This window comes from Tachypleus tridentatus, unplaced genomic scaffold (genome assembly GCF_004210375.1).
Source record: "Tachypleus tridentatus isolate NWPU-2018 unplaced genomic scaffold, ASM421037v1 Hic_cluster_2, whole genome shotgun sequence".
In the NCBI taxonomy this organism is placed as follows: Eukaryota; Metazoa; Arthropoda; class Merostomata; order Xiphosura; family Limulidae; genus Tachypleus; species Tachypleus tridentatus.
In genome coordinates this window covers 42,200,522-42,215,898 of record NW_027467782.1, presented here as the reverse complement: position 1 = coordinate 42,215,898, position 15,377 = coordinate 42,200,522, and the positions used below count along the sequence as shown (strand labels likewise).

General features: G+C 32.4%; 1 protein-coding gene and 1 long non-coding RNA gene across 9 annotated transcripts in view; both read right to left on the bottom strand.

Annotated features, from left to right (window-relative positions):
• LOC143243177 (uncharacterized) overlaps positions 1-15,377 on the bottom strand; it is a 386,181-nt gene that overhangs the window by 272,664 nt on the left and 98,140 nt on the right. The gene's annotated exons all lie outside the window — the stretch shown is intronic.
• Positions 1,276-6,665, bottom strand: LOC143243188 (uncharacterized). The gene is made up of 3 exons (XR_013024154.1): positions 6,451-6,665; positions 4,521-4,676; positions 1,276-3,499 (listed from the first exon to the last, which is right to left on the bottom strand). It is a non-coding gene; the product is annotated as an uncharacterized LOC143243188 (long non-coding RNA).

Below are 15,377 nucleotides of genomic sequence, written 5' to 3'. Positions count from 1 at the left end.
TAAGCAATTAGTCAAGGAACCTATTGAAACAATGCTATGTTAAATTTATTCTTAACTTCAAATACAGAAATGATTATGGAAATTGGAGAACGTATGGATGCGTATGATAAGTGCTCTATCAGGTGAAATGTTCTGTTGCAAATAGAGATAAATAACAACGATATTTGGGTCATAATTTAAAATAAAAATTGAAAGGATGCAACAAGAATAATTGTTCTGAATTGGTCAACTGAGTTCTATAGCGACACTGATCACATGTATAAACTCTTTAAAGGTAAATTCTTCAATATTCAAGATAAACATATTCCTTATAGAATGAAAAGGGTAGCTACAAGGAAACAATAAACAGGTTGACTCACAAACAGTTTAAGATATAAGATTTATTAAAATCATCATAAATTTAAGAAATTTGAATTGACTGGTATGAAACGAGATTCATAAGATTAAAAAGTTGTTGAAACAAGAAATGAAAATATGAGAAAGGATATGTGAGAAAAGATTGATTGCAGATTTAAAAATTAAGAGTACGGACTTTTTTAAAGCACACTAATAAAAAGAAAATATTGTTTTGTCATACGTGGAGATACTCATGCATAATCGTTTGTTTTTTTTCCATATTTGTCAACGAAAATAGTAGAACTAGGGGACACAGGTATAACTTATGGACTGGTAGGAATCATCTTCAGCTTAGGCAGTTTTAATTATTTAAGAGTTTGGTTGGCCTTTGGAATGGGTTATCTTCAGACGTTGAAAAGCAGTACATGAGAGTTTAGATAAAAAGCTTGAAAAGTGCATGAATGATAACGACTGGCTTTAATTATTTTTAAATTATTCTAATTTGGTTTAGAAGATGACACAACCGAGATTGACTAATGTTTTTCGAAAATACTATGTGAATAGAGTGTCAATGTGTGTAGGTCATACTGCACAATCTACGTTGTGAGAAAATTAATAAATTGTTAAAAAGAAATATTTCCAGATTATTTTATTGTAATCATGTTATCGAAAATTATTATTGAGTTAATTTAATATCTAAGAGTTCTTTTCAATTATTCTACAGTATCATCCTTTTTCAGGATGATTTAATTGAATGGTAAGAAAAGTTAATTAACTGATAAATTAGTGATTTAAACTGATTGTATTAATTATATATTGATTATATTCAGTGAAGCTTTGTTCATAAAATTATATCTCTTTCTGGAGTGATTCCTCTGTAGCAAGTCTGTCTTGAATTCTGTTGGTGTTGTTTCATCATTTGAACAATAAAATCCAATACAAAATTTTTAAATATATTTAATACAATAAACAATACAATTTAAACTTTTCTTAATTTATTATTTTACAATTTTAAACAAGAAACATAACATATATAAATACACAAATTATTATTTACAATGAGAAACCCATTTCATCTTCTTTGCATGTATTCATTTCTCTTTCCAAATTCAAAAGAGACAGGGTTGTGAAGCGTATTTTCTTGGTATTTATTATCATATTTTGGATATCTATGATGTGTTTTTGGCTAACACTAATGCCATCTATTTCTAAAATTTCGTCACCGGGATCAAGGATCCCAGTGAGCGAAATCAATGTTTCGTAATTTCTCATACGGGTGACGAAAACTCCTGAAACTATTAAAACAATATATATATATATAAATATACACTTTGTAGTAATTTTTGCTATTTAGTCAATCTTCTTTACTAAATTCGTCTATGAATTGCTAACTTGCTTTGTTCAACAATGTTAGTGAGGTAAGACACGAATACAAAATAACTTGAAAACATATTGTCCGTAAAAGGAAAGAAAATGTCTGAATATTTAGATCGCGTTAATAATTTAAAACCTTCCTCTTTTCTTTCCACAACAAAAACATTTCTTAAAGTAAACACAAATGAATGAAAGACACATGGAATAGCGACTTACAACTGTGTAGGCATGATAACGCAATTTTTTCTAGACTTTGTTATGTAACTGTTGGTAATACAAAGTGCTCTGAGCAAATTGGTCCTTATTGACTGTGCTCAATTCGTATATTTATTACATTACTTAGCCCTCAAATTATGGACTTGTTCTTGTTCTTCAGGAGGAAAGACAACATATTAGGTCATATCGAATAATTGTTTTTACCTATTGAAACTGTTAAATGGGCAGGATGTTGCTCTGGAGTAGGCTGAAAAGGACAATGGTCTTATTGAGTAATTAACTTCTATCTTATTTATAAGTTTAAAACTTGGAACTGCTATGCGCAGTTATTCCATAGATGGCATTGAGTGAAGAATATGCTAAGCCATACAATAATCAATCTGTTACGACAATTCGGAGTGAATCTGTGTGTGTGCGCGTTTAATCTTAACAAAGGTCTATCTGCACTATGCTCACCCTAACTGTTTTACATACTTTATTTTTAAACCATATTAAGCGCAAAGTGTAAAGCCAATAAAGTTTGCTTGTATTTGAAATTCGCACAAAGCTTCACGAGGGCTATCTATGCTCGACGTTCCTAATTTAAAGTGTCAGATTCCGAGTCGCACGCCTTAACACGCTTGGCCATGCCGGGCCGAGTGCAAATCTAAAGAAAGATAATAGGATTATGTGTTCAATTTATTATTTTTTAAATTAATTAATTACAGGGGAAACAAAATTACCATGGTATAATCCGGCAGAAAATAACGTGACGGTTAATTTAAAATTACAATAACAACAGTTTTGAACTGATGATGATGATGTCGTATTAAAGGTCGATATGATGTAGTTATTAAAGTCAGGATTTACCTAGTGTAGAAGTTGTTGTTATTGTATTTTGAATTTAATTATTTAGTTTAGCAGGTTTTGCATCGTAACTGAAACAGTTTTATCTTAACGTTTTAAAATTTCACTTCAGTAGTTTTGAGCCCGATTTGGCCCGGTGGTTAATACATTCAAATCGTAATCCGAGGGTTGCGAGTTCGAATCCCTGTCAAAATGAATAGTAACAAATATTTTTATTTCTTGCTGTTCAAGTTCATACTTCATGCTGTGTTGTATCCTACAGATTGTATTATTATTCTCGTGATTCGTGGCATACGCACGATTCACTAACGTCACGGCAGTACAAATTGCAGTGTTAAGCGTTTCTTAAGTGACAACATTTTAGTGTCTAGTAACTAAGTTATAGACAGACAACACACTACCATAAAGTGGTGTAAATGATTAAAATGGGCGATCTCTCCAGGTCATCTTTTACTCTAATAATAATAATAAAAGAAACGCTATTCTGATACAAACAAGAGACTGCTTACTATTACTGTTCTTTAATATCTTTTTAGCAAGACAAAATCCGTAAGGTTTATTCTTGGACTTTACTATCTCTACAACACGTTTTCCATTCTCTAGAAATTGAATAACACGACCAGTCGTGTAATCCACAATGGGTGAGCTATCCATTTCCACAATGGGTGAGCTATCCATATCCACAATGGGTGAGCTATCCATTTTGCTTTCTTCATTATCATTGCTACTAGAGTGTGTTTTGGAGAGAAAAAATGTTGTTAAAGCACAGATTGTTGTTTCCCTTTTATACATGCATAGATTAAAAAGGTGAGACATCCAATTACTGTCATGCCACGCGGATGATAGTAAGAAATATACAAAAAAGAAACTACGATATGGTTGTTCAAAGAAGTCTGACGAAGCTGTATGATATACAAAGTCAATACAAGTTAAAGTTTAATATAAAACGTATTTCAAATTAGAAATTGTCGATTACCCAAAGGACATGTTAAAATCTGTTGCATTTTTCACATCACTCTTCCTTCAAACAGATCCTTTCAGAGATTAAAAGATAACATTAATTTATAATTATTATATTCTACTTGGACGAGCCAGCAGTAGCTGATATTCAGTATGCAGGGTTGCGTTTCTCAGTGTCTAATATTCGAGCCACAATGCAGCTAAATACAGCCCGTAATTTCGGTTGTGCTCTGGTTATAGTAATGGCAGTCAGTCGAATTCTTCGGGTCTAACAGATGGCTAAAGTTTCTTATGGTAATGAGTAGTTGGTCAGTTCTTTAGAATTAGGAATGTTAAGTGATTCTAACTTGCCATTTAGCCCTTGTGAGCATAGAATATCCATCAATTGAAAATATCGGTATCAAGCTACTGAGAGACTTTCCAGGAGAGTTGGAAAACCAGAGAATATTCGTGTTGAAATGTAAGAGAGTCTCATACAAAAACAAAAAGAAAACGCCTACTAAATGTCAATTGGATGTTCAAGTTAGAGTTAAATAGTCAGTATATCTTTCACTCGTATGAGAAAAATATTCAAAAGGCACACAACGTTGTCCACAAAGCCATTTATCGCAAAAGCTTTAGTGCTTATCCTTCGGCTAAACTGTGGTAGTAAGAAATGTATGTTTCTGAGAGGGCCGTAAGAAGCGATAAGTTCAGTCAGACTTTTTTTGTAAAGCTATACATTACGTTGAGTATATGTAGCATGAAAATACGGTATCCTAGTTAATTCACAAAAACCTAAAACTTACGAGTCGTGACACCAGGACTCTGTCTGGTCGAGAGGATCTGTTATTCCTCTTATTCTTTCCTGCTTGTATGGCTTGTATTGATGCTTACGACTAAACACCCTTTTAAGGCCGTCCTGAATCCTCTTCTTTAGTGATTTTTTCTGCAGGGCAAAGTCACTGGAATAGAAGCAATACTTACAAATAATTAATTTGTCATAGTATATTTACACAAAAGTGACTTGTATGAGAGAAGATCAATATTTATTTAAATGAATTGTGCAACATGCGAATTGTACTATCTATACTGATTCACTCAGCTGTCTATTGGCCCTGACATCATTCCATGTTAGCTACCATCCTATTCTTATCAATATCCAAAACAAACTGGTCCATCCCCATCATCTACCTCTGTCCAGTTTTTTGAATACCAGATCATGCTAGTATTAATAATGATTAATAGTATTAAATAATTATTGAAAACATTTTGTTAAAAATTCAATATTTTTTCCAAAATGGCCCCTGATATCTGCTGAAAGTTTTTGATATTTAGTAGAGATAAACAAAACAGAAAAAGTTATTGAATGGAAACTATAAAGGTCAATGTGGGGTCAATAAATGATTTCACTTTTTTAATCCTTCCTTACCCAATTGTGGTGTTGGTTGTAAATTAGCGATTCCACTAAGTTTGAAGAACTGATTGGCTGTGATGTGAGATTCTTTTTTTTGTACTATTTTGTCTGTGTGTAGTCTATTCCAGTTGTCAGATTATTTTATATTCTATCATGAGGTGACAATAGCTCATTATCATTTAAAACACAGTCCAAAATATGTTGATTTGTTTCCAAGCTTACGAAAGAAACCTAGCTGTTAGATCGCGACGAGATGATGAACAAGATTTTCCTTTGTCTTCAATGTGTTTGGCTTGTAATAAATATGGTTTCCTTTCTACATTTTGATCCTTTTTAACTAACTTTCGTTTGGTAAAAACATGGTTAGGTATACAGAATATAAGATATGTGTCAGTTTTCTAATGTCCAGAATTTTTCTCGTGGTTCTCTATAACTATGGCTTTAAATATTAGGCTCATGAGGTCTTTATTTGCTCTGACAAGAAAAGAGTTGAAGATGTTTATTTACTACTTGTACATGATTAGTCGCTTTTATCAGATGAATATGCCGTGTTTATATTGAGTTTTCAATTAAATTAAATGTGACTTTTTTTCTTCCACTTCAATAATTAAGTTTTGAAAATTATTGTTAACCGATGATAATGCTGCTTTGCTTCTAAAACTATTACACCGGATCTTTAAATATTTTAGACGTAGCAGTCAAAAGGTAAATGTTAATGTAACAATTGTTCTCCGATAAATCGCTTGAGACTACTATTTGAATTGTTACATCCTGATGGATATGATACTGGAAGTTGCACACAATTTGTACAAAATATATAATTATTGCCACTATTGCGGCATGTAGGTTGATTATTTGAAAGTTTGAAACGAAACTCAGATTCAGTTTGCTTTCGTAAAGATAAACCAACTGTTTAGTTTTTTACTAAGACATCTGACTTTGTTTAGTGCTTGAAAAGGAACGAGAAGTTCAGTTTTAGAAAGTGGAAATTCATGTGTTGAAATAAATATATTGATATGAAATATTTTCTTTGCAGATTTCTTTTCTCCGATTTTGAATTGAAATTGCTTGAGAAATTTTTTTGTGGTTGTTCTGGCGAAGAGAAGTAACTGAACTTAGGTTTTTTTTTTTAATTTCATACTTTCGATGCTTGTACTGCAGTTCTGCAATTGGTGTAAATTTGATAAGTGGGAGGTAGAGGCGGTTTTGTTCTTGGGTCTACTATATGATAAAATAAATATTTTAGAAAAACGTTTCACAAATTTTGAAAGACTTTGCTGGTACTTTTAATGTTAGACAATCAAAAAATAGAGATATTTTACCTTTTTCTTTGGAGCTTTCCTGAGTATTATTCAAGCTTTTAGGCTTGATCCTAGGTATTCTTTTTTTCTTATCCTAGTGAAACAAATATATATATTTAACCAAATTTCTGTCTCTCCATAAAGTTAAGATAAAGCTATATAAATAGCTCTCTGCGTTCTGTCTATGACAGGTATCGAAACCAGATTTCTAACTTTGTAAGCCCGTATATTTACCGCTTGCCTCTGGGAGTAATATCCAAAATATCGAAATGATTTTCTTGTGGATATGAATACCAAAATACTGGAATATATAATTTTAATTTCCTTGTTTTACCGGTTTCATAAGTTTCGCCTTTCAAGAAATAGTTACACTGAGAATCTTCGATATCCGTTGTGAGCAAAGCAAAGATAACCAGTTGTGTAAATTTGTTCTTAATTTCAAAATATCAATCATTTAATTAACGTTTGTCTCCTTTTTAAATAGCTAGTAGTGAGGGAGCAGAAGAAACTGGTTGAGTACAGCCACCAGGAACTGTGAAAAGTTACTGAGACTTATAGATATGAAAAAGTAAGTTAAAGTTTAAAATTATATCACAAACAAATTGTATTTTTATTATAACAACAAAAGTACAATTAGAATAACATATTAATTTTAAAAGGAAAATATACTAAGTAGTTATTTTTAATAAATAGTTTATATATGGACTGTATGATGTGTGTACATTTGGCCAGCATATGTATTTACTTCAGATTGTTTGTTTACTTCAGAAAACGGTATTTATATGTTTTGTTCTTATCGCAGAGTCGTGGTAAAATGGCGCGGTTTAACTAGGTGGTTAAGGCACCCGCCTTGTAATCTGAAGATAGCAGGTTCGAATCTGCGTTACACTAAATATTCTTGACCTTTAAGGCGTGGGGGCGTTATAATGGGACGATGAATCCAATCCTACTATTCGTTAGTGAAGCCGTGGGGGTGTATAATGGGACGATGAATCCAATCCTACTATTCGTTAGTGAAGCCATGGGGGTGTATAATGTGACGGTCAATCCCACTATTCGTTGGTAAAAGAGTAGCCCAAGAGTTGGCGGTGGGTGGTGATGACTAGCTGCCTTCCCTCTAGTCTTACACTGCTAAATTAGGGACGGCTAGCACAAATAGCCCTCGAGTAGCTTTGTGCGAAATTCCAAAACAAACAAACAAAACAAAATCGTTAGTGAAATATTATTCAAAGAGTTATTAATAGTTTTTCATTGCAACATTTAATGTAAATATTAATCTGTTTTTCTTATAAATCAATAATGATGTACCATATCTACAGTCTGCCGCTGGTACAGCGGGAAGCATTCAGACTTACAAGACGATAACGTGCGTTCTCAAATCTTCCCGGTGGACTCAACAGATAACCCGATGTGGTTTTGTTGTGAGGAAAACACATTTTTAACGTTTAAGGTTCCTTCGGTAAGTATGAAAAACAGAACCACAGTTATTAAAATGTTAATATTATTTTTAGCGAAAATGAAATTTATTAATATAATTCACGTTCAATACAAATTTACATCTGATTTTATTTTGTGATAATCGGAAAGAAAATGCGTTAACAACTTGGTCCAACAAAACTTGTAATGTAGAAACGGCCAGGTAATGAGGGCGTTCGACCCTCTATACATTGGTAAAATAGTAAACAAGAGTTTGACATGTTGTATTTCCCACAATGCACTTATTAACGTTTATATTAATGTTTCGTTTGCGTTTATGGCATAAAATACGTACATTTATTCTGAAACACGATGCAACGAAACGCTGAATACAAGAGCAAAAGGAGGATGATGAAAAATAATGGTGATAAAACTATTTAATAGCACATAGAGCCTTAACTTCTGTAATAAGTGAAGAGAAAACAGGCATGGAAGTGTTCGAAGTAGTGCCCTCACAACAACAGATACTGACGATGGTGGTAATAATAATAATAACTTTTCTTAACAGAGAGCTGTTAAAACATCCGAAATAATGTCTCATAAACAAAAGCTGAAGAAATGGCACATTATATGACAGAAGGTATAAAAATCCAGTTCAAGTCCTTCCTAAGTTTCAGACAGAGCCGTTCTTTATTTACAACTGTCAAATGGATGCAGATAACTATTAGCAGTAGTTACCACTCTTACGTAACTATTTTTAACTGAATATCGACACTGATTAAGGTAGTTAAAACACCCTTCAGTTAAAAGTATGAAACGTATTCAGCGATACATTGTGCTCGAACATGGGGCCATCAATCAGTGAACACCAACACTAGACATTAAACAACACCTAGCATTTCTACCACGTATAGTAATTTGTAAGACCCGAAGAAATTTTGCGTAACTTGTGGTCTTTTATGTCATGATGTAATTAGTATAGGTGTTTTCTTGTTGTAATATTTTCTTCTTACTGAAATTCACAAGAATCTCATTGCATATACTGCTTACTTCGCATATTATAATAAAACATATTCTTTAGATCTATTCCAAGTTGCTTTGTGTCTCTGTGTAAAGAAATTCATATTCGTAGTCGTGTTTTAATTTCCGTCTCGTGTGAAATATACTAAAAATAAACCAGCAAAAACACTTCGTTTCAGTCAGAGCTTTAAAGTTGGGAAGATATCAAATGTATTTTTAGTTTATCTAGAGTTTTCTCATTAAATTATTATAAAGACATATTTCTACCAAACAGATTATGTCTGTCAAATTTTTATATGAAAAGATGAACTGAATACAAACAAAATATATCCATATTCACAACTTACAGGCATGATTTCTCTTAACATGTATCCACAAGGGCAGTTGATGTTATCTTGTGGTGCCAAATAAACTAAATAAAAAATTAAATAAAATTGTAAAAAGTATCAACATAACCATCTTCATGGAAATATTTAAGGTATTTTATTTGTGTTTGCACAGGAAGTTTCTATGACGATAGGTAAAATTCTCCCTTTTTTTTCTGTTTAAGTATAAATTTACTTTTAAATCACAAGTAATGTTTACAAATCTAAATGATCAGTTAGTTAAATGTATTGAGTTGGAATGTTTAAATCACACCGCCACTGAATAACATTTATCAGTCTCATGTCTGCTTTATATCTACGGTCAACATCTTTGATCAATTTGAATATTTTCACCCAAATTAATACAAAAGACTAGAAACTATGTCTAAGAATTATGAAAAACATTCCAATAGAGTAACTTGGCCCGGCACGGCCAAGTGTGTTAAGGCGTTCGACTCGTAATTCGAGGGTCGCGGGTTCGAATCTCGGTTGCACCAAACATGCTCGCTCTCCCAGCCATGAGGGCGTTATAAGGTGGCGGTTAATCCCACTATTCGTTGGTAAAAGAGTAGCCCAAGAGTTGGTTGCAGGTGGTGATAACTAGCTGCCTTCCCTGTAGTATAACACTGCTAAATTAGGGACGGCTAGCGCAGATAGCCCTCGAGTAGCTTTGCGCGAAATTCAAAAACAAAAACAAACTTATATATGCTTTATACTCACGGTCAACATTATTGATTAATTTGAATATTTTCACCCAAATTAACACAAAAGACTAGAAACCATGTCTAAAAAATTATGAAAACATGTAAACAGAAGTAACTTTTGAACTTCTGTTATAAAATAGCTGTGTTTGTTTGTCTTGAAGCGAAGAGATACAACACTTTTATTCATGTTCACATAATTCAGTAACCCATAACATACTTTGGGGGGAAGAGGAACTCAAACTGTACTTCATTTCAGTTAGTGTTAATACCAATCATGGCCGAGCGCGTAAGGCGTGCGACTCGTAATCCGAGGGTCGCGGGTTCGCGCCCGCGTCGCGCTAAACATGCTCGCCCTCCCAGCCGTGGGGGGTGTATAATGTGACGGTCAATCCCACTATTCGTTGGTAAAAGAGTAGCCCAAGAGTTGGCGGTGGGTGGTGATGGCTAGCTGCCTTCCCTCTAGTCTTACACTGCTAAATTAGGGACGGCTAGCACAGATAGCCCTCGAGTAGCTTTGTGCGAAATTCCCAAACAAACAAACAGTTAATACCAATACCAGCCCACTTTAGAATACATTTTTCTCAAGTGGGTTTTTCCTCATCATGAATCAGTACAACGATTTCTTGCTGGTTTCATTTCCATAAATTTTCTTTCTAGTATACAGTATTACATTGGAAATGGCCCCTATCAAGAACTCGTACAACCCAAATTAAAAGGACATTTGTATTAGTTTTATATTATGATTTTATTTCCTACAGATACAATTGTATCGCTTTAGCCTCTCCAATCGTAATTAACAGAAGCAGTGACTGAGGGGTTTTCGGTTGGAAACAAGTTGTGTAAAGGAACTGCTGTATTATTTCGTTTCTGGATATAATAGTACAGGTTTTTCACATTTTTAAGAGATAAAATAAATTTTTCATACATTTGGGTTGGGTTTTGACAGCAAATATAATAAAGCAAAAATAATAATTTTTAATGTTAATTCCATTATAATATCTTACTTCTCTTTTTATAAGACGAAATATCAATATTTTTTAGGCTTCTTGTTCTTCACTACCTTTCCGAAATTCTTTTCTCTATGTTTAACGTTGCTAAGATACTCTTTTGTATAATCAGTATTGACGTCATTACTTGCAAGTTATTGTTGAATTCTACTTAGTGGATGTCCAATCACAGTCGTAGAAAATATGCAGGAAACAATACATATATGTTATTCATTTTTTTAATGAGTGTTTTCCCACAAGACATTAAAAGAAAAAATTGGATAAATATTAACAAAGAATTGGGAGTTCGAATCCACCCGTTACATAACATGCTCGCTCTTTCATGCTTACTAGTGTGTATTCTTTCATTCAAAAGGACGTTATAAAGTCGGTAAATCCCATTTTAGCCGCTCAAGAGTACGAGCCAAGTACCTTAAGCACCAAGATATGCCAGGTCGCTACGTACTAAAGAAAATTAGTGGCGCAGGTATACGAGTTTTATGTAGAATTTTGGAGAAGTTAGAGGCAATGAAAAGAATTGTAGATTATGGGAAATGGAAGCAGTAGTCAGAGGGTGAATAATTTATTAATATGAAAGGGATATATCATATGACAGTGACTTTCAGGATGATAGAAAGAGTGCTATTAGTATTAGAGTAAAAATAATGAATTTACTTGTTATGAACCTATTATGTTGACAAACAAATTTCAGAATTTGGATTCTGCATATGAACTGTTGGAGAAAATGAAAACAAAAGGATCAGAGAAGGATATGGAAGTTGTAGGTGATTTATCGACAAGATATATGGTTAGAATAATCTGTTGGTAAATGAGGACAAAATAATTAGATTATGCTATGTGGGAGAACAGGTGGAGAATATAACCAAGAATTAACTGTGTAAATGAAGTTATAAGTAGGTTACTAGGGTTAAATGTTAGGTTTAGGTTTTAGTAAGTAAACTGTAAGGATGAGCAGACCGACTGGAGTTGTATCGATCAAGTTCATCGGAAGAAGGGAGCTTTAGGAATGGGTGGTTTACATTTAAATACTGTAGCAGCTGGCTTGTTTTCTAAGACTATTAACTCAGCTATAAGGGAGGTTTTAAACTAAAACTAAACAGTGGTGAGGGCCAGAGAAAACTTAACACAAAAAGAATAAGAGGAAATGAAAAATTTAGCGTGGTAAGTTAGTACAGAAGTAGTAGAAAAGGATAGACTTGATTGTTACTGTTGTAATGCTAGGAGTATAAGAGAAAAAGTATATGATTTTGAAGCACTGGTATTGGAAATAAATTTGGAAAAATTAGTTTTTCAAAGGAGATGTTTGTAAATGATGTCCATAAATTTACAGAAAACAAATTCATTAGGAATTTTGAGTAATTTTTTTAAATTTTAATTCTAAGTTGAAAATTGGTAGAAACTTTCAAAAATTTGAGTTTACGAGGAATTGATCAGACATAACTGTTCTCATCTTTGTTCACAACAAATTATTTTGTGAACATCATTTCATTTTTATTGAACTTTTTTGCTACTGTGTTGTCTTAATGGATTACACTGACTATGTTACTAGTTTTCATTCTTCTTCATGGTTTTCCTTTGTCTGTAAAGAAACAATGTGTGGATGATGCTTTCACTGAAGCTGCATTTTTCCAGAATCTAAAGAGAGAAACATCTTTTCCTTCACAGGGCCTGGAGATCAGAGTCAGTTAAAGACAGTGTGGCAATATCCATCCTTTCCTGCAAGAGTGATGTTATTTTGGAAATAGTTCTGTCTAAAATGAAGATCTATATATATGTACACATCCAAACCTTTTTAATTACTTCAAAAGAATATTGAGACTGTAAGTCTTCTGATATGGTATGCTTAAGCAGCTTAAACAATTCTTAATCTTTATTTACATTCACTTCTGAATATTCTAAAGTAAATGCGACAGAAAGGATATAAAGCAGGTATGGTTAAGTGTTATCAACTGAGAATTAGTACACTCTCTTATTAGGTATATTATAATGTATATAAATGTGATGTAACATTTTATAAAGTGATACATAATACAGATATAAATATTGTAAAATATATTTTAAATTTTAATCTCCAATAAGTACCTATTGTACCTATAAGTCATAAAATAAAAGGTTTTGTTCCAAAATATGATAGTTGCATGTAGATTGCACAGGGTATATCCCAATAGGCAATGGGTATATCTAGTGTAAAGTGTAACATTAATTTGCACTTTGATGGATTTTCATTCTGCCTCATTGATTTTCAAGTAAAGACCATGAGGACCCTTTTACTGTGGCCTGTATAACACATTCCCAATGCTGTGTTTTTTAGTGGAGTTTATCAACCATGTACAGTGTGACATTCCTAGCCACACTATACATGTAGCACTTCTGTGAGCCAGTTCAGATTCTGGACTGTGCTTATTTCCACTCTTTCTAGCAACTCTTTATAAACAGAGAGTGTATCTTGATACCAACAATGTGTGGTCTTCCACAAGTATGTCTGTGTACTATTCCATTGTATACAATGCCTCATGCTATTGGTTCATTTTGAGTGCTTCCTGAAGGGGATTTATTTATATAAGTAAATTTTGCTTTTGTGATCCTTTCACTGTTTCAACACTGGATTATAGTTGTATGTGAATAGAATTTAACATTTCAACATTTTCATGGACTGAAATGTATTTCTTATAGATACTTCCTTTCACACCTCCCATGCTTCTTTTAGTGCATCATTTCTTGCTCTTATAATGATGGTTGAATACAGAGGGAGTGAACTGTGCTATTAATGAGTCACACTATATAGTGGAGGATTTTCATGTACTTATTAGTATGCAGCAATGTCATGTATAAATATGTGCTTAGGTGAAAGTCTTGAAGCTAGTGAGAAGTGAAAACATTTGTATAAAGACATACCTGATTTATGTCCCCTTCTGAATGTAAACAAAGAACAAGGATAGTTTAAGCTGCTTAAGCATACCTTATCAGAACACTTACAGTCAAAATATTCCATTGAATGAGAAAATTATGTGTAACCAATATAATTTCAGTTTGTGTAAGCAAATTCGAAAATGCTAACGTTAAAATGAAATTCCAGTACCTCAAATTTGAAGGCATTTGATGCTCTTTAGTTTAGTATTGTGGAAATATTTTGGGTTTTTTGGCAGTGTAGAAAATAGTTGAGCAAACCTTCACAAAAATAAAAATTTGTTTTAGCTGATGAAAATACATGTCAGTGACGTAGGAGTGGAGTGGAATCAATGTGTCTTTGTACATATGCTGACATTATGAGAAGGTCAACTTGCAGAAAGTGTAGAGAAAACCTGTAAAAGGAATTGTTAGCATCATCTTTAGTGTTGTAAATTTAACATTTTAAAAGTCTTTTATCTTTGGATGGAATGGTTGAATTGTGTTAAATTCAAGTCAATGACTTATTATTTATCACAAATGTGCTTTTGTTAAAATGGTTGTGTATGTTGTTTGAAAAATATTTGTTTTACCTTATTTAATTAGAGGTGTAGTACAGATTTTGTGTGTTGCAATGTATTTATCTTACTGTGGCTTATGTATCATGATATGATAAATATAAAACTATAATAGATCTACCATCTGACATCAAATGCAAGCTTATAGCAGTCTTTTGTCAAAATTTCAGAGATTGCCTGTTGTCACTCAATAAATCTGATGACCATTGATGCAAATGACCCCAAAATAAAACATATTTAACCAAAATTACTACAAATTTAAATATGCAAGATGATATATACAAATACACTTATGATAGTTATCTAATTATGATGTGGCATTAATTTCGTTCTTGAAAGTCAAAAGGCCTCATTTACTTAATTTGACATCAATATATTATACTTTTCTATAACAGAGTTCAAATCAGTTTATTTATAACACTCATAACAAGCTTACACTTAGTTATAATGTTATTTGTAAAAAACTATTCTGAGTATTTGTTGTGCTTATTTCTGTAGCTTAGCATAAAGAAACAACAACATTTAAGGAAATATTAAATATTTTCAAAATTACTTGTTTTTGCATTGAAATTATTGCAGTTATATTTATTTTAGTATAAAACACAAAATGTTTGATACTCAAAATAACCATGTTTTCTACAGTAATAGAGAGTGTGCTAGCCTTGGTTTTATTAGCCCTGACAACTGTGTTTTAATGCTAAACTACCAATATTGTTTTACAAACATAGACCTTATAATTAAATATAAACCCTAAGCTATATTTTGAAATAAAAATATAATCATTCTGATAAAACTTATTCTTCTTAAATTTTATACAAATCCATGTTTGCTATGGTTGAATAAAACACAACTAAACATGTCATATGTATGATGTATATTTTAGGATAAAAATGTTTAGCTTTGTTCCTTTAGTATTTATCCTTGACCAGCATTACAAGTGAAAGACAAAATTCCATGAAACTGTTATAATTT